Source organism: Macadamia integrifolia, unplaced genomic scaffold, assembly GCF_013358625.1.
Source record: "Macadamia integrifolia cultivar HAES 741 unplaced genomic scaffold, SCU_Mint_v3 scaffold726, whole genome shotgun sequence".
Taxonomy (NCBI): Eukaryota; Viridiplantae; Streptophyta; class Magnoliopsida; order Proteales; family Proteaceae; genus Macadamia; species Macadamia integrifolia.
The window spans coordinates 240,762-255,659 of record NW_024870527.1 but is presented as its reverse complement, the minus strand read 5'-3'; the positions used below and the strand labels follow the sequence as shown (position 1 = coordinate 255,659).

At 41.2% G+C, this 14,898-nt stretch overlaps 1 pseudogene; it reads right to left on the bottom strand.

Moving 5' to 3' along the window:
- Positions 1-14,898, bottom strand: part of LOC122069847 — a 69,813-nt pseudogene that overhangs the window by 5,307 nt on the left and 49,608 nt on the right.

Here is a 14,898-nt window from a genome sequence, read left to right as displayed (position 1 = left end):
CATGAGGCTAACATTTTTTATCACAAAAAATGCCCCTTATTGTACAGAGGTGAACCAAATGTTTTCCCTGACGAGAGAAACCATTATGATACTTGATACTTGTATAATGACAAGCTGACAGATCCATGTGAACAGTGCATGTTACACTGAGCATAACCCATAAAGATAAAGTAAAGATTTTTTAATGTTTTTGGAAGGTGAAATTTTTCTGTGTGGGCTTTCCATAAAGGATCTCTTGCACGCACACAACACAAACACACAATTGCTTTCCTTTTCATGTTTTCCAAAATTAGCCATGTTTTGGCATGTTGGCACAAGTATTTGCACCGGCACATGTTGACAAGGCCATAAAATGAAAAATTATATCTCCCTGTCATGTAACTTCTCGTTAACTTCACCAATGAAGATGATCGTAGCTGATATCTTCCGAAGCTTTAGTCTCCCCAGTACCACTTTATCCCATTCATTATCCTCTCTTTTAAAGCCTTAAGCTTACAAATGGAAACATGTTGCAACTTGATTTTACCTCATCCCAGTTAGTCTAGAAACCCCGTCTTTGAGCAGTATTCAGGACAAGAAATGCCAGTGTCAAAAGCCAAAGCCCACAATTGGTCTTCGTGATTCATAAACTATAGAATTGGGGAAATATTGACTTGTACCTTAATAGGCACAATCCTTCATTTATTTATAATAAAAACAATAGTCCTAATCCTTACATGAGTAGTAGTCCTATCCTACCATGACTCTGAGTGGTCCTAAGGTAGTCTTAATTATATTATTCAACACTCCCCCTCAAGTTGGTGCATGGATATCACGTATACCCAACTTGGACAGAATAAAATAAAAATATTTACTATTAAGTCCCTTTGTGAGAACATCGGCTAATTGATCCTCACTTCGCACAAAGGGAATACAGATCAGTCCTTGCTCTAACTTTTCTTTGATGAAATTCCTATCGATCTCGACATGCTTGATACGATCATGCTGAATAGGGTTGTGCAATACTGACGCTGACTTATTATCACAATATAGTAACATCAGAACCTGGATGGACACACCCAGGTCATAAAGGAGACCCTGCAACCAAAGTAGCTCGCAAATCCCATGTGCCATAGCTCGAAACTCAGCCTTTGCACTTGATCTAGCTACAATTGACTACTTTTTACTATGCCACGTAACTAAGTTACCACCCAAAAATATACAATAGCCAACAGTTGAGTGACAATCGTCTAGAGAGCCTGCCCAATCAGCATCAATGTATGCCTCAATCCTCATGTGATCTGTGAGAGAGAATAAAATGTTGTTTCCTAATGCTATCTTCAAATACCTAATAATCCAGTTCACAACATCTATATGTGATGAATAGGGAACATACATGTATAGACATACCAAAATTTCTGCATGAGCTGTCTGGTCTTGTATGGAATAAATATGAGTCTTCCAACCAGTCTTTGATACCGACCCTTATCAATAGGTTCACCTTCCTTGCTTATGAGATGAGAGTTAGCCTTAATAGGAGTATCCAAGGGTTTACACCCTAACATACCAGTCTCTGAGAGGAGGTCCAAGGTATATTTTCTCTGGGAGAGAACAATACCCATGGTTGAATGTGCCACCTCAATGCCAATAAAGTATTTCAGTCTTCCTAGGTTCTTGATCTCAAACTCCTTACCAAGATAGGCCTTGGGCTTAGAGATTTCATCTGTATCATTGCCAGTAATAACAATATCATCCACATATACTATCAGCACAGTAATCCGATCACCCACCTTTTTAATAAATAGTGTATGATTAGCATTACTTTGTGTAAAGCCAACAACTATCATAGCCTTGTGAAAATGGCCAAACCATGCCTTGGGAGATTGCTTCAATCCATACATATATCTTTTCAGTTTACACACCTTGCCTTGTGTTTCTAAACTAGAGTATCCAGGTGAAATGTCCATATACATCTCTTCAGTCAACTCTCTATAAAGAAAGGCATTTTTTACATCCAGTTGTTATAGCTCCCATCCTCGGTTCATTGCACAGGAGATGAAAACTTGAACTGTATTCTTTTTTGCTACTAGTGTAAAGGTGTCCTAGTAGTCAATACCATAAGTCTGGGTAAAGCCCTTTGCCACCAGTCTTTCCTTGTATCGATCCATAATCGCATCAGCGTTATGCTTAACACCCATTTGCAGCCAACTGGTCGCTTTTGCAAGGGAAGAGAACAACCAGATCCCATGTGTTATTCTTGTGAAGAGCTCTCATCTCCTCATTCATTGTCTCCTTCCACTTAGGTTCTAGATTTGCCTCCTGCTAGGTTTTAGGAAGAGCAACAGAGGACAAGGAAGACACAAATGCAAAATATGATGGGGAGAGAGTATTATATGACACCACGTTAAAAATAGGATGTTGAGTACAAGTCCTATTACCTTTTCCACGAGCAATAAAAACATTAAGAGACTGATCATAAGTGAGGGGAAAGGTTATACCTGGAAGGGAAGACTCAGGATCAGGAAGCAATGGAGTAGCAGTGGTAGTATGAGCAGTAGTTTCAGCTCTATTTTTTTTCTAAGAGAATACCTTTTATCATTGGACCATCCTGTGTTTTACGCTGAATCTGTGGCTTCCCTTGAGTGGGAGCCTCCTGCTTTTGAATTGATGGCTCCCCCTGAATAGTAACCTCTGGATCAATGGGAACCTTTGAACTAGTAGTCTTTATTCTAGCAGTATCCCTCTGATTAGCACCATCATTTATGGTAAGGTGTAAAAGAATATCAAAATTAGGAATCTGAATCACCTCTTCACCAATAGAGGACTCCCCCTGAAGAGGTGGAAAGTAAGCCTCAGTCTAACGGAATAACACATCCATGGAAACAAAGACCCGTCAAGAAGGTGGATGATAACACCAGTATCCCTTATAAGTGGGAGAATAGCCCACAAAAATACATCGGAGTCTATGATGATCAAGCTTACCCGAAACTTGATGATTACAAACAAAGCAAACACAACTAAAGACCTTCGGAGAAACAACAAAAGTTCCAGACCTAGATAACAACTCAATGGGACTCTTAAAACGAAGTACAGAAGGCATCCTATTAATGAGATAAGCAGCAGTGAGGACAACCTCACTCTAATAGGGAGCAGGGACTTGCATCTCAAACATTAAGGAGCGAGCAACCTCAAGGAGATGGTGATTCTTGCGTTCAGCCACCTCATTCTATGCCGAAAGTATCCACACAACTAGTCTGATGAATTATCCCATAATCAACCAAGTAAGACCGAAAAAAACCATCCATATATTCCTTCCCATTGTCAGTTTGCAGTCTTGATTTTAGCATCAAACCGGGTCTTAACCTTGCAATGAAATTCTCGAAAGCATTGAAAAACCTCACTCTTATGATGTAATAAAAAAATCCAAGCAGAATGAGTATTGCAATCAATAAAAGTAACAAACCATTAATAGTCAGAAACAGAGACACGACGGGTTGGTCCCCAAACATCAGAATGAATTAAAGCAAAAGGAACAATACTTCTATTATCAGAAAGAGGATAAACATTCCGAGTTTGTTTTTCCAAAATACACACATCACAAATAAACTGATCCATAGTACAGTGTTTAACTAATGCTGGAAATAATCTAGATAAAGTGCCTCATGGGGGATGGCCTAGACGTCAATGCCATCCCAAAAGTTCAGAGAGTGCCAAATCAGATGAAGTGTCTAGAGCTTGAGAGGGACTAGTGTCTAGGTAATAGAGCACCACTCATTCTACCATTTCCAATCGTTGCCCCCGTCACCAAGTCCTGAAACACACAGTGAATAGGAAAGAAAATGACTTTACAGTTCAAATCCTTAGCGATACTACCAATGAACAACAAATTAGTAGAAAACTTAAGAACATATAACACAGAGGATAGTGATAATGAAGGAGAACACTTAATAGAACCAGACCCAGCAATAGGTGAAGGGGAACCATGAACAATGCAAACTTTGGTATTACCTGAAGAGGGACAATAGGTAGAAAAGAAGGTATATAAACCATTCATGTGATTAGTAGCTCGTAGTCAATTATCCAGGACTGGGAGGCTACAGATGCACTATGACCACAAACTATAGTACCTAAGTGGGCTAAGTGGGAGGTAGTGATTGTTGGCAGAGGAGGCAACAACAGCTGTAGGGGATCCCCTCTGAGTCAACATACAACGAAGCATAGTCATTTCATTAGCAAAGAAGGATGCATATGCAGTAGTCGAGCTATCACAATCAACTGTAGTCTCAGACTGATTTGCCTGAGTGTTCTTCCCATGACCTTAATTACGTCCATGAGAATTAGTAGGATGTCCATGAAGCTTCTAACAAGTCTCCCTTGTGTGACGCTCCTTACCACTAAAGTCACGTTTAACAACATGTTTGCTGGAAGAGGATGAAGTATTAGGTTGGGAACCTATACCAGTAGAAGAAATAAGAGCGGATCGATCCTAAGAAACAGGTTGTAACATCTCAGATCGACGTTGTTCCTCAGCCTGAATGATCGAATAGGCTTCCTCAAGGGTGTATGATGGATCATGATTAAGCACATGAGCCCTAATATGATCATATTCCACATTGAGACTTGCCAGAAAATTATAAACGCAGAGCTCCTCCTCACGCTTTTTAACCCAGCAACATCAGTCGCACAAATAGGTTGATAAGTCTCATAATAATCAATCTTATTCCATATACCCTGCAGATCAGAGCAATATTGAGCTACAGAAAGCTCCTTTTGAGTAGCCCAATAGACCTTCTTCCTGACTTCCTGAGTACAAAACACTGGGCACGCTTGCCCACGTGGGAATAGGTAACCATAGCGGCCTTCCAGATCTTAGCAGTAGAATCAAGTAAGAGATATGTCCAAGCAATTGAAGGTGACGTAGAATTAATAATAAGGTAGGAACATTACCATCCAGTTGGCAGCATCCCATTTCTCCTGAGCAGAACCTGCAGTAGTAGGACGTTTTGAATCACTTGTGAGAAATCCAGCATAACCACGACCAACAATTGACAAGTAGTAAAAGCAAGACCAAATCAGATAGTTGCTTCCATCCAACTTGATGGTGCTAGTAGGGAAGAGAGGGTAATCATGCCCAGAGGAACAATCCCCTACTTTCTGAGTAACAGATATCCCAGAATCTTCAGACGCCATAGGTGCAGGTTCAACAAGCAATTATAAGATAAGATGACCAAGCTAATGAAGCATAAGAAACTTCAAGACAAAGGCCCCCAGTAGGAGAACACTCACCACTGAGGGAGAGAACTGAGAAGAGGCAAAATGGCCTCCTTTACAACTTTTTTTTTAGTGCATGGATTGTGTAAGTCATTGGTGTAGGATTAGAATAGGGTAGCTCGAGTTAAGTGGTCTAGTTTGGGTTAGTTGAGTGGGGTTGAGATTATAAGTGGTCTGATTAGGTTAGGAATAGATTTAGGTGTCTGGTTTGGGTTGGAAATTAGGTGGTCTGGTTTGGGTTAATCGAGTGAGGCTGGGGTTATAAGTGGTCTGGTTAGTTTAGGAATTTAGAGAATGTCGTGTCGAGGTTTGGTTGTAGGTGCGATGTTTTGGTCGAGAGTTACAGGCGAGAGTTGTAGGTGATGGCTGGGATCGATGAGTCGATGGGTGAGATTAATGGTAGGTTGCGAGGGCAGAGGCGAGGGTTCAAGCAGTAATGGTCGCAGCTAAGGTTATCGCTTTAGTTGACGGTAGGGTTTGAGATAGATGTTGAGGCTGTCGCAGGGTGTGGTAGGGGTCGTAGGGTGTGGAAGGAGGAAGAATAGTAGAATGGGAGTCGTGGTTTGGGGTTTGGGGTTTGAGGTCTGGTGATTAGACCTTCTCTGATACCATGTAGAATTAGGGAAATATTGACTTGTACCTTAATGGGCACAGTCCTTCCTTTATTTATAATAAAAACAATAGTCCTAATCCTTACATGAGTAGTAATCCTAATGCCTACCATGACTCTCAGTGGTCCTAGGGTAGTCCTAGTCATAAGTTATTAAGGCGTCGTCTTAGTAGCGCCTAGGCACTAATGTGTTTTATGGGGGTTAAGGCATTTGTCGCCTTATTGGTAATGCAGTGTTTTATTTTTTTTAATTATTATATTTCATATTCCATATTTATGTTTTCTATTGGCTTGTGTACAAAAGTCTTGTACATTGCATCACACCGAATCACATAAAAGGAAATAATAATTGAAAGGAACCCCCTTATAGTCTCACACGCCTTGGCTTAGGGTTGACAACATTTTTTCGGCTACCATGACTAGGCTAGCTTCTACTGGTGGTGGCTAGTGCCTTTGGCTGCTATTGTCAGTGCTGCTTATGTTGCAAGTCTATGATTCAAACTAAATTGTACATCTGTTGATATAAGTTGTAATTTTGTGATTACATGACTATGTACTCCTATCAAAAGCAAGCACTTTAACAAGCCAAATCCAATGGCTCTTCTACTTTATTAGGAACTAATATCCACTCTGCTTTGTAGCTTTGCTTCGACATTGATTCTTCTATATTCTTTGTTCTTGCTTCTTATTGCATGATATGTGAAAATGTTTGAATTCTTCTATATATTGATTGAGATTGCTATTGCTATAATAATCTATTAGTGTATATTGATCGAAATTGCTATTACTATACTAGTATGAATCTTAAATCTTATTTAGCTTATAAGTAGAGTTAAATAATTTTTAAGTATGCTACTTGTGCCAAATAAAATGGTTACATTAAAAAACAACACTAGAACGCTTTATCCGATAAGGCGACGCCTTATGCCTGCCCTATTGCCAAAGCAATTCGAAAGACCCTCAAATGCCTCGGTTGCCTCACCACCTTAATAACTATGGTCCTAATTACATTATTCAACATGAACAAACATGATATAAAAAAGGATCCAATCATACTGCTTCAAAATTCTAAGAAGGCCTTATCATAAGCAATAAGATTGCCTCCAGCTACACCCTTCGCTTTAAACTCCACTGGATCACAATCCTGATATTATACTCATGTCAATTGAGCTCAATCAGGATTCTGACATGCTTCAGCAACTCATTCCGTAGCATTATAATCGGAAGACTAGATGACCCATTCTGGAAACCCAGTCCGAGATGAACCAAACCAAGCTAGGCTTTTGGTCTAATAAGAATTGGTAGGGATTATTTGTTTCATTATAGTGTTTTTTTTGGGGGGGGGTTGGGGGGAAGATTAAATATGTAGGAGATTTTGTGGTGCCTTTTGTTTGAGTTTCCTTTTTTCAGTCAATTTCACTCTTCAAGTGTCTATATATGTACATACGATAGTGATTGAATCGAGATTGAAGAAAAAGTTGAGTTAATATTCTCACAGGTTGTGATTGGTGCATGTTGTTCCCTCTCCTCTCTCGTCTCCCTTGTTTGTTTCCTTCCCCTCCCAGGTGAGTTTCTTTCTTCTACCTGTTCCATCTCTTTTCATCTAGTCTATTCTGGTTCACCCATGTTTCTGGCAATACCGACAGTTCATCAAGATTGGGGATCAATCGATCTCTCATCCTTTTCCCTTACTCTCTAAGATTTTGGGAGTTATATCCTTAACCCAGGGTGACTTACACACTAGATTTTTATCAAAAACCAATCCACTGTTGTGGCTTACAAATCACCAACAATGTAGGAATTAATCAAATGCCTTATCAGAAAACTAAGCGTAAAATAGAATCGAATTGTTAAAATAGGACAATCGATAACATGTTTTTAACAACAACAAAGCCATCATTATCCCAACTTAATGGGGTTGGCTACATGGATCCAGGCAAAACAAAATAGGAAAATCTGAAGTGAAACAAAATAGGAGAAATAAAGTTAAAGGAGAGAGGCACAACCCAACAAGTCAAGAAAATCTCAGTTGGCTACATGGATCATTGTCCTCCAGTTTCCTCTCTCTGAGGTCATACTTGGGACAAGACCTAGATTATACATGTCATTCCTTACTATCCTATCGTCATTTTATGTCTGCCCCTAGCTCTTTTACTCCTTCAATAGGAATTAGATTACTCCTCCTCACTGGGGTTTCCCCTAGCCTCCATTGAACATGGCCATACCACCTTAAACGAATTTCTTGGAGGTTGTCATTGATCAGGGCAACTCTCAAATCAGCTATAATACTTTCATTCCATACTTTATCCATCCTAGTTTTATCTTACATCCATTTAAATATCATCATTTCTACACATAGCTTTTCTATATGACACTCCTTACCTGCTCAACATTCTAACCCCAAATATCATATTCAATCATACAATAGTCTTATATAATTTTTCCTTAAGCTTTAATAAGGGAATACATTGGTCACACACCACTTCGATCGCCCCTCTCCACTTCATCCATCCTACTTTAATTATCTGTGGAACATCATCCTCTATGTCACCTACATTATTTACGGTTGGCCCCAGATATCACTTTGCGGTATCTCTCATCAATTTTCAACATATCATTATTAATCATAGTGTGACTAAAGTTACGCATCATATATTTTGTCTTCGATCTACTAATCTTAGAACCTCATGCTTCCAAGGTTGATCTCCATAGCTCTAACTTAGTCTCATCCACCAAAACGATATTGGCAAGGAGCATACACCATGGGACCTCGTCTTGAATGCCATTGGTTATCTCATTCATTATAAGTGCAAACAAATAAGGGCTTAAAGCCAATCCCTAATATAACCCAATCATAATTGGCAATTCATCGCCTTAACCTCCGACAGATCTCATACATCACTATGTCCTCATACATATTTTTAATTGCATCTTCATATTACTTGACACCCCTCTCCTCGCAAGAACATTGATGCAAATCTGAAGACCTACATCTGTAGAAAGAAGGCCAAGAGTAGCCAAGATGTGGCCTTACCATGTTGATGATTTTTCGTTCCCATCTTAGTTTTTATTTCACGCTTTTAAGTCTTGATTTAGTCCAATTGAACCATGGTCCCTGTTGGACCATGTAGGGTTAATTTAAGTGTTTAGAAGTTACTTTTACTTTTACCATTTTACTCTTCTAGAAAGGGGGGAATCAATTTATTTTTGTAAGTGAGGATTTTTCCACCTTTAGTAGTTAGCAGGAGAAGACTTTCCTATTCCAACTTTTATAGATGAGGACTTTCTACTCTTGTAAGTGGTCTTTGTTTTAGGGTAGGTGGGAACTTTCTCATCCAACTCTTAACTCTAATCTTTGGAAGTCTATAAAAGTAATATGTGGGAGGCATTCTATCTCAACCCACAATTTCTAAAACAAAGCTTAGCATTTGCAACCTTCTTCTCAATTGAAGAACCCTAGTGTTTTGATCAAGGAACCCCTTGAGTGCGATGAAGGTAGGTTGGTGTTTGATCCAACTGAACCACCTTATGGTGTGAACCCCGAGTGTTATCTTTGTTGTTGTTTTATTGTCCTTATTATCCCATCACCGCATGCATTACAAATTTTTAGCAAGTATTCTACCTTATGTTTGTTGAACCTTATTTTTTATCATTAACAATCCACTTGATTTGCCCTTAACAACTATTCTCCAAATCTAGATTTATTTTATTCTCTGAGAAAAGATTCTATTCTGGTACTGTTTTGATCTTTTCAACAGAAATATTTAGGAACCCTGTCATAGGCTTTTTTCAAGTCAATAAAGACCATATGGAGATCCTTCTTGCATGCTTTATACCCCTCCATAAGCCTCCTCAATAGGAGTAGATAATCCTAGGGATTACCAAAGGTTAGAGGATGCCCGAAGTGTGCCAAGGGTCCAACCAGAGAGAGGTCTTGGCCCCATTGCCAATGGAGTAAGAGATGGCACCTAGGGCTTTGGGTCTGGAGGAGAGGATTTTACGCCAAATCCAAGACTCATCCGAAGAGGGAGAAATAATCTAGATAGAGTTATTCTCAAGGAGAGAAGAGTAAACCCAAGAAACTCAAATACTGTTGTTTTTTTAGGCAATCTTCCGGATGAGATTTAGGATACCCGCATAATTGGCCTCACTGATTCTTCTTAAGCCAAGCCCTCCCTCTGATTTGGGAAGGCAAAATTTTTCCTAGCTCAAAGGGTAGAGGAATTTTGAGGAGTCCGAGCCCTTCCAAAGGAAGGAGCAAAGAAGACTCTGTGGAAGCAAGAAACATGAAGATACCGGTCCAATAGAGTTATATGGATTGGACAGCAAATCAGATAAGGACGCTTTGAATAAGAGAGGAGCTCACCTTTCCAGAGCTGAAGCTTTTTCCTCAGCAAGTCCAGGATAGGAGAGTAGTAATGTGCAGAGAGCCTAGAAGTGATGAGGGGAAGGCCAAGGTATTTTGGAGCCTAAGGAGAAGCCCGTGATTTGGAGAAGACAGGATTTGATAGGATCCGAAACTCCAAAAAGGAAAAGGTTGGATTTAAGGATACTGATGCGACCACCAGAGAGGTATTCAAAGAGATGAAGGGAGGACATAATGTAAGATATCGAAGTGGGGTCCACCTTGGAGAAGATCATGAGGTCATCCATAAAGGCAAGGCGGGTGAGGTGAAGGGGTTTGCTCTTAGGAATAGGGAAGATGAGATGGAGAACAATGAAGGATTGGATGGAGTGCGACAGCTGTCACACCCCAATTCCAGTAGACCCAACTTACCATTAAGAATACCAGCTGTGTGAGTAAGACACGTACCTATCTTACAAACCTACCAAGATCGCTGATAGCAGTACCTTAACATTTCACAATCTCATATCACAACCAACCAAAAGCAGTGGAATCAGAGTATAATAGTGAAACCATCAGATATAAATGGGGAAATTATCTAATGATAAACATAATATCGTTAACCAAGTTATTCTGTTTACAATCCTTCAAGACTTATACATATCAAGTTTAAAACATAATATTCACAGACCTGTATCAACATAATCAAAAATACGCCGAACACCTCATGGCGCCGCATATGCACAAAAGTCACAAGCACAATCCTGGCCATACTCCTCCGCTTCTGGCATCCACCAGTTGCTCACTCCGTACTCAGGTCCGGAGGAAAAAGAGTCACTAGCCAAAAGCACGACTGTGTCTGCAGCATCATCTAAAAAATGTGTATATGTGGGGTGATCTTTCCAACCCGCTTAGTGAGGGGTGGGGTTAAGCACATCCAAGCAAGACAGTAGTAATAATAATTCGTGATGCATGATAGCGAAAATCAAACACATAGTCCATGATGCTCATGATGCTGTTCATTTATTTATTATCCACCTAACAATACAAACTAAGTCTGGTAAATGCTACTACAGCGCATTAGGCTGTATCCTTTGCCTCGGAACGCCATCAACTACGCAAGGATACAAACCCTAGCCATGAATAGAAGCCTGCCAGTCCTTATATGCGTCCATGGGTCACCCAGCAAACCCCCGATAACCCCCTCCTGGCAGTCACGGCACCGGTAACACATCGGCCATGCCAGACAGGTTCTCGCCTCTGACTATAATCACATCATGCCGTGGGTGTAGCATTCTAGAAAGGCACATCGAACATACCACAATGGGTTATTCAACATCTTAACTCCTATTGGCAAGGATTCGTAGCATAAGGAGTGATACATAACCACATATATGCTACATGCCTTCATAGTGATACAGTTAATATGAATTACATGATACCGGCATGGCCTTGGCCACAAAGTGAAACTCTAGACCGTTTACTTAATCTAGTATACATATCACAGTTGAGTATGGACTACATGACACCAGTACCAATCATCGGCCATGAAGCGTATCTATTTCCAAATGCAGTCCCGAGGTACACGATACCAGCGAGACCTTGACCACAAGGTGTAACCCACGACTATAACTAACTCTAATGCGCATAATCAATGCATAAATGCAACATACACATGGCAATCATGGCACTGGTACCACCTCGGCCACATCGAATTCCATCTCATACACAACCAAACACACGACGATCACGGTATCGATACCACATCGGCCACACCGGATCCCGTCATTCATATAAATGAATAGTTCGTATGAAATCCATAAAAATGTAACATATAATAACCACCATTATCATGTGAGCAATATAATTAAGCATATCATATCTACGCATGTGAACAATTCTATAATAATTAAACAATCATCCCTCACCTTGTTGATTTCTGCTTGTGTTAGGGTTCAAATAAGGCCACCGATCAATCCACTCAGTTTCAATCTCGGGTTCGTGCGCGTCACTGTCCTATACACAAGGACAGTCGTACATCAGTACGTGTCAAAAATATTGGGAAGGATCCACATGGATCACCCCCAAAGGGTACAGATAAAATCCATCAGTGACAGTAATGTCACCAGAAACACCCACCAGAAACAGGGAATTTCCATCGAAAATATCAATCCTGTTTCTAGTGGAACTAACAAAGAGCTCCTAAAGCTCAGTGGTCCACTGGAAATATGCCACCGGAAGCAGACCCAGTGGATCCGATGGGCTGTTTCTCGTGGTGGTTCAGGACAGTCCACCCATTTTGGGGCTTTCTAGCTTGGGCTCGGTCGTCGGGATTTGATCTGTGGAGTTTGTAGGGGATGTTCTCAGTATCATTTTAAGCCAATAAAATCCCAATTCTTCTGAGCCATTTGGGCGATACATCGATCGAATGATAAAAACCCTAGTTATTCTTTTGGCAATACATGTTGTCGGAGCTCACCGGGCTTGGTTCGAGCTCGGCAACAACACTGGGAGAGTAGAATACGTATTCTTCGACCTTAACATGGTTTGTACACTAAGATTCCATCCATAACTAGCTTTGTCTAGGTCAAAATGAAGAGAGAGAGTGGTGGAAGTGAGTGTACTTACCTTCGGCAGTGATTCCGGCAACTTGGCGACAACCAACACCAAGGTAAGCCTTCTCCTTCTTCTTCTCCTTCTTTTTCTTCCTTCTCCTTTTTCTCTCCTTCTTTACGTTGGACACAATAGAAATGAGAATTCCTCATTTCTAACTTATAAGTTGAAATGGACCTTACGGTCTGTTTGGTTGAACCTATTTTGACCAATCGAGTTTTTATGCTTTTGGAGGCCGAGAACCTGTCCACTTAGGTTCAAAATGCATTCACGTCACGAGTAAAGTATGGGGGATGATTTGGGATCATCTGAGACTATTTACAACACGAGTGGCGGGACCCACGGGCATCGACATCATGACAGCAGCCTGTATGTTCACCGAAAACAGCCCACCAGATTCAGGCCCGATGGATCCGGTGGCATATTTTCAGTGGTCAAGACTTGCTGTCTTGACTGCTTGGTGTCCCATGGCTCGTCTTGCACGGGTAGTTGCCCTCGGCCATGCTCAAGGCCTTTCGACAACTTCAATACATGCCTGGGCTTATGTGTGAGGAGTCGGGTCACTTACCTTCTGGGATCGGAAGATACGAATCCCCTCCAATTAGACTGGCATGTGATGCACAAACACTTGGGGTCATCTCTCCCCCTTTGGCAATGGGTGGCCGTGAGCCAAAACCCGACCATGCTTCCGATCTCCGGTTCGAGACCCATCACAATAGTTCAAATTAGACCGAGTTAGGGTATGGGTATAACAACAGCACTACGAGTGCAATAGAGAAGAGGAAGGGGGAGAGGGGATAGCCTTGTCTGATATCCACCGAGGATGGAAAGTAGCCATCCGGGCTACCATTTATCAGAACGGAGGATGGGGAAGAAATGTAGGAAAGGATCCAATGGACGAATGCAGGCGGAAAGGACATATAGAGAAAAAATCTGGAAATAAAATCCCAGCGGGTGGAGTCAAAAGTTGTGGATGTCAATCTTGAGAAGGGCAGCAGGGGAATGGGATTTACGGTCAAAACCATTGATAGTCTCATGACAAAGGATGATGTTATCAGCAATACTTTTTCCAGTATTACTGATTGGTTCGTACTGACGAGGAAGTCAATAACCTACTGGATTCTATTGGCCAAGATTTTCGCAATGAAATTTTTACAAGAGGTTGCACAGAGAGATGGGCCTGAAGTCAAAAAGAGAATCCGTACCTTCTTTCTACAAAGGAATGTATGATTTATCCCTAGCCAAGCCGCAAGCATAGAGGTCAATGGAAGGGATAATGGCACGTAGAGGGAGAGCCTATCTTGAGCTCTATTAGGAATGTAGATGATAGTGATAGTGAAGAAACAACAGGAGAGGCCAAAGAGGGAGGAAATGGAGAGGTGGATAGTTTGGGAAGAGGAGGAGATCACAAAGACATTAAGAAGAAGGGGATTCCAAAGAACCCAAATATGCCTGGTAGGACAATGAGCATATTGGAGAGAAAGGACCAGGAAGGGGCAATATAAGAGGTAATGCGAGAGGCATTGCTCTAAAGGATACGGATCTCAAGAAGGCAATAAAGGGAAGCATGGGAAGATTTTGTAGAGCAGATGGAGGCATGCTTTGCCGGGTAATTGAGGCCACACACATTCCAAATAGTCCAAGGGATCATTTATAAACAGAGGGGATGGGCATTGATTGCTCGAAGGAGCGGAGAAGATGGGTGCTTCGAATAGTATGGATAGGAGGGGTTTTATGCCTACAATGGTATTCCTTGAGGAGGGGTAAGGAAGGGGAGGGAGTCAAAGCAGAAAGAGCAACTCCTTTAGAGAGCCAAAGAGATCGAGTGAATCTGGGTTTTCTCAGCACAATTCCTTTTTTTGCAAGACTGGTAGAAGTAGGGATTGCTTCAATGGAGGCTTGCAGAGGGAGGAGCCAGGCGGGAGGCCAAACCAGTAGCAGTGTTCTCAAGAGGGGCCTAAGAGGACCCAAGAGCCGATAGGGAACCTTCTAAGGTTTCATATAGGCATGGCGCCCAGAGCAGCCAAAGGAACAGAGGCATAATGATTCTCAGAAGGGGACTAAGAGGACCCGAGAGACG